The following is a 5,632-nucleotide window of genomic DNA, read 5'->3' on the forward strand; positions in this document are numbered from 1 at the left end:
AAAAACGCATTACCATTTGGCTTAAATGACGGCGTTTCAAAACAAGGTATAATTTTTTTTGTGGCACTTTCACAAACGTCGCAAATTTTCAATACCAATTTGCCCAAGGCGACGCCGTTTCACGTTGGGGAAATAAGTTTTAGTGGCGTTTTTAGAAAACGCCGCAAAAGTTCAATAACCATTAGCCTTTTACGACTGCGTTTCAATTAAACTTTTAGTGGCGTTTGTAATATAAACGTCGCAAATTTGCAACCCCAAATCGATTTTAACGACGTCATTTCATTACAAACAAATTAAACTTACACCATTTCGTCTTGTTTGCCCCGATTCTGAAATCCCAATTTCCCTAAATTCAGAAATCTCCAAATCCCCCAAATTGGCAAGTTTTCCCCCAAATCTCCCTGTGCATTGCAACCCATCTCCTTCATCGCCTTCTCCCCGTGCATCGCAAACCATCCCCTCCATCGCCTTCGCCCCGTGCATCGCAACCCATCTCTTCCATTGCCTTCGCCCCATGCATCTGCTGCATAGCCGTCGAGTGTCCCCTCTGCTGCGTCGCCATCCTCTACCGCAACCAATCGGTAAGTATTTTCCATTGTAACTCCTCTGCTACATATTTTTGGGCTGAGAAGTTTAATTTGACTGTGATAATAGTAGGCTGAGAAGTTTTTATTTTTGATAAGTTTACTGAAGATTTGATGTCCTTCAAATTTTTATTTTTGAGCTTCAAAGAAAATGTACGCGTACCTTCTGTAATCATTGAAAAATAGAAGCCACACCACTGAACAACTATTGCGTGATGAAAACCCATGATTATTGAAGAGTTTTGCATGTAGTAAATTTGAACCTATGTTCGGATTTATGGGGAATTAGAGTAACTCTATTTGTTTAGAAGTATATTCTAACCATGAGAAGTATATTCGTACAAAAGTAGAACTATATTTCCAACGAGCAATGATAAAGAAAGGGGATTAGCTTATATATTCTACATGACTGAATAGCCTGGGCCACCTCCTCCTTCTGGCACTGTCCACTCTATGTTTTGCTTTGGGTCTTTAATATCACATGCTTGTACATCATTCAAACTATAACGCCCCAATTTTTGGGAATTCTGTGAATGTTGGCAAAATTTCATGCTTTGATTTTGTCATTTGTGAGTGAAATTATGAAATAGGACCTATGTGAAAATGTTTGAAAATGCTATAGGCTAATTTGTAGTGGCCAAATAAATAGTAGTGAAAAATAGGAGGATTTGCATGTCAAACCTCCCATTTTATAAGAAGTGGCCGGCCATCATGTTGTTGAAGATAATATGTGCACTTGATATCCAAAATTTATGGTACAAATTGATAAAAAAATTGATAATGAGTTAGGTAAATGTTCCATGATGGGCATGATAAGCATTATGGGCATTTTTTTTATTGACATTATGGCATAGGTATGGCTCAAATAATATAGGTTATTTTGTGTCATAAAATGTTGGGTAATAAAATAACAAAAGGATAAAAAGAACAAAGTTTTGTTCATCTTTGTTCATCATAGCCGAAAGTTAAAGAAGAGAAAGGAGAAGAGAAAGCTCTTGAGTATTCGGTCACTAGGAGGAGGAAAATTGAAGGTAAGTTCTTGGTACCTTACTTCTATTTTGAGGTTCATGAGTTCTTCTTGATTCTACCTTAACCCTTGAAGCATATTTTGGTTTTTGGTTATGTTGTGAGCATTTGGTCATGAATTAAAATGAAGGAAATAGTTGTTGCTTCATGTTCTTTTGATGAAAAATGGAAGATAGGTGAAGTTGAGCCAAACAAATAAGCATGCATGTGCCTTAGATGCTAAGAAGAAAAATCGGCTACCATGTTGTGCTTTAAAATGATGAAATGGAGATTATACTTAAGTAAACTCATATATATGTGATGATTGATTGGTGATATACATGTTTAAATAACATGCATGCAAGGTATGTGTGAAAGAGTGATTTGGTAATAAATCTGCTTGGGACAGCAGCAGTAACGTGACTTTGGAAAATCACCATAAATTGTGGGAGATGATTTAGAAGGTGAATAAATTATGTAATTAAAGCTTATTGAGTCTAGTTTCAAATGAAATAAACAAGAACATATTTTGAATTCTGTACAATGAGAAATTTGATTCGTAATGAAGAGTGGTCAGATTAGTCAAATAGTGAAACATGGGAAATTTTGAGAAAAATCTGGTATTGATTGGATAAACCAAAAATTCTGAAAATTTTATGGATAGAATATATATGAGTCTATTTTCAGGGAAAATTAACGGCACTTGATTTTGAGTTTCGTAGCTCTAGTTATAAATGATTTAGTGACTGTTGCTCAGGAAGACAGCTTGCAGTGAAATTATGATTATGTGGTAAACACTGACAAAAATTTGTTAATGAGTTGCTTATTGATTTCTTATAAGCTTACTCTGATCTGTAGGTGTGGTTGGCCAAATATTGTAAGGGGTTAATACGTAGTTCGTATTTGAATAGTTAGATTAACATGATAGTAATCCAATTGTAGGCGGTTCGTGTGTGGATCTCGTCAGCATATCGTCGCAAACAGGTGTGTAACTAACACCCTCTTATAGACTATGGTAAATTAAAGTGATAAGACTATAGAGTGCGTGATTCTATGCATTTCAATATTTTTGGGCTTAATGGGCCAAAAAAGGGATAATGGGTCAAAGGGCCCAAATTGGTAAGAAAACGCGATAAGTGTTTCTGATCGTACGTAAATGGCTATGTTATGTATGAAAACCTTAAGAATAGTTAAATTACTTGAATACCCCTATGTATGCAAAATTACCATTATACCCCTAGGGTTACTTTTGACTAAAAAGCATGACGATCTGATTCTGTACGAAGTATGCCATGATTATATATCTGTTGCATGGGGACTTGGGTTATACTATGGAGGAAGCGTCCTGGTGGCTATGCTACAATTATCTGATCTGGTGGCTCTGCCACATATATCTGTCCTGGTGGCTATGCCACAATTATCTGATCTGGTGGCTCTGCCACATATATCTGTTCTGGTGGCTCTGCCACAATATCTGTATCTGGTGACTTCGTCACAATATCTGGCAGCCTCGCTGCGATTTCTGTGGTGTGTAGTGGTTGGGTGGGTCGAGTAGTCTCCCCACATGGTGTAAAGCTGGTACGCGGGTGTTATGGATGAATCTGAGTTGGGTTTCTGCTTAAACATGTAATATCTGTTCTGTTATGGGCCTATGGGCTTTATTCTGAATTCTGTTCTGGGCTAAGGCCAACTTATTCTATTTCTGTGGTTTGAGCTGATGTAGGCTATGGTTGGGTTAATTTACACACTGAGTTTCCCCAAACTCACCCCTTTTATTTTCATCCACGCAGGTAATCCCCAACCATAGTGGGCTTGGAGCTGTGAGGGAATTCGGAGTGGCAACCCGTTCTGAAAGTTTGATTTTCTTCTGATGAACTGGACATCCTTTTCTTTACGTTTGAAGTTTTGGGTTTTTAAATATAATAAGGCCGCTTAATTATTTTTGATGGTTTTAATATGTATTGCTAAGATAGATATTACTTATTTTAACTGTTGAAATTGGATAGCTTTAGGGCGCGTTTTCAAAAACAACAATTGATTTCAAAATAACGCGACAACAAGCAAAGCTTCCGTAATAAAAGTATTTTCCAAAATTAATCACTTTTCCTAAAAATGACTTAATCAAATCGGTTTCCTAGAAATATCCATGATGTTAAGGTGTGGCAATGGCGGTATGCATGTCTAGGATTGGATCCGAAGGGAGCTTGGTGCTTAAGCAGTCCGATGGACTCACCACATCTTTTCCGGTTTCCTACCTGGTGCACAGCTTCCATTCACTTTAACCTATAATGAAATTATCTTTTAAAACACTAAGTAAGTTTTTCTGGATCAACAATATAAAATGTTTTGAACGCTTCGATGTGGCATGTCAGATCCGGTCATAACGTCTCGGCCGGGTTCGGGGTGCTACACAAACCAACCATCTTAACTTTAGCGGAATAGCCACATACCAATTTAAATTCATTACTGATTCACTTATTCTGCTTTCACCAACTAGTTTTACTCCCATGCTGAGGCAGAACTGACATGAAGTTTTACTGAGGAAATGTCATTGTCTTTCAATTCTCTATCACTTGATCTTGAACATTGGCTGGATTACTCACATTATGCCTTATATCAATTTTCAATTTAGATGGTTGTAGTTTGAAGATGATCTATTTTGGTACAAATCAGTTGGATTTTGTTGACATTTAATTTTTAAACTTTTTCAGGGTCATACTTCTGTATCTGTTTCTGAGACGCAAGTAAGTTTTTTACTTAATTACTTTTAATTTATGTTCTGTGTATTGAATCTAATTTGATAAAGCAATACATTCTAGGGAGCAATTGAAAAAATGATCAACCATTCAGATTGATAATTTTTGTATCAGTTTGTTAGCATCCTTATCAAGTATCAAATGCCTATCTGTTACTTCTTGTACACTGCACGTTGGTTATATAATTCCTTCTTGTTTGGGTTATTCTGTCAAGATTTACTTAGAAACTGTTCAATTTTACAATATTAACTAATGTATTAAACTTCATGATACTGAGTACCAGTCACCAAATTAATATATCATAGTATTTGAATTAATTTTGTACAAAAATATTTTTTAGACTGCTTTTAACCAAAACCTAATTATTTCTACCCTATTTTTGTACTATGACGATTGTTAATAAATTTAATTATTACTATAATAATTATATGAAGTAAAATTATATTGTATACTAAATATGGTACATATACTTTAATTCCTTGTGTTTTGACTTTTAGGATATAGTTCCATGTGTCTGTATTAGTGAATTAATGTTGTATGTATTTTAGTTACTGCTTCCTGCTCCTCCTGCAACTATTGGTTCAATTGAAGTTGTCATTTAATCTTCGAATTAATATTTGGTACTGATATAGATAAAATTTTTATATTTGCTTAAACTGAAATATATTTGGTGCTACTCTTATAATCTTACATTTGTTCTAGGTACTATCGAGCACCTGAATTAATATTTGGTGCAACTAAATACACCACAGCCATTGACATCTGTTCTAGGTATAGGTTTCGTTGCTAATTTTTTTTCCTTATTTCTATGCATTTTCACTTTAAATTACTTAACAAATATTACTTTTTTTGACTCCAGCCTCTGTTTGCTGGTGAGAGTGGAGTAGACCAGGTTGTTGAAATTATTAAGGTACGTTTTAGTTCAAAATTCTAATCAATAATAGTTTTATCACGATGATTTTGAAAAATTAATATTTTGGGGTTGCGATTTTGTAAATATTTAATTGTTGGTTCTGTTTGGAGCAAAACTATTTTGTTTCCAAATTAATTTTAAATTTTTAGCTTTTGAAAATATTTTTAAATTAGTTACACTATAATATGTTTTTAATTTGATATGTTTTCTTTTTTAATTGAACTCGAATAATTTCACTCAATTTTATTCGATACAACTCAAATTTCATTTTCCTTAACTCGATAAAATTTTAAATTGAGTAAAATATTAAAAAATAAAGACATATGTTAATTTTTTAAAATTACTTGTGAAAAAAATATACCGTCAATATATCA

General features: G+C 34.3%; 1 long non-coding RNA gene across 2 annotated transcripts; it reads left to right on the forward strand.

Moving 5' to 3' along the window:
• The first annotated feature begins 4,909 nt into the window (after positions 1-4,909).
• LOC121212409 (uncharacterized) lies at positions 4,910-5,242 on the forward strand. Of its 2 annotated transcripts, XR_005907525.1 has the most exons (3): positions 4,910-4,965; positions 5,048-5,116; positions 5,205-5,242. It is a non-coding gene; the product is annotated as an uncharacterized lncRNA (long non-coding RNA). The 2 variants fall into 2 exon arrangements; XR_005907524.1 differs by lacking the exon at positions 5,205-5,242 and having other exon boundaries at positions 5,048-5,117.
• Positions 5,243-5,632: the final 390 nt, after the last annotated feature.

Source organism: Gossypium hirsutum, chromosome A13, assembly GCF_007990345.1.
Source record: "Gossypium hirsutum isolate 1008001.06 chromosome A13, Gossypium_hirsutum_v2.1, whole genome shotgun sequence".
Taxonomy (NCBI): Eukaryota; Viridiplantae; Streptophyta; class Magnoliopsida; order Malvales; family Malvaceae; genus Gossypium; species Gossypium hirsutum.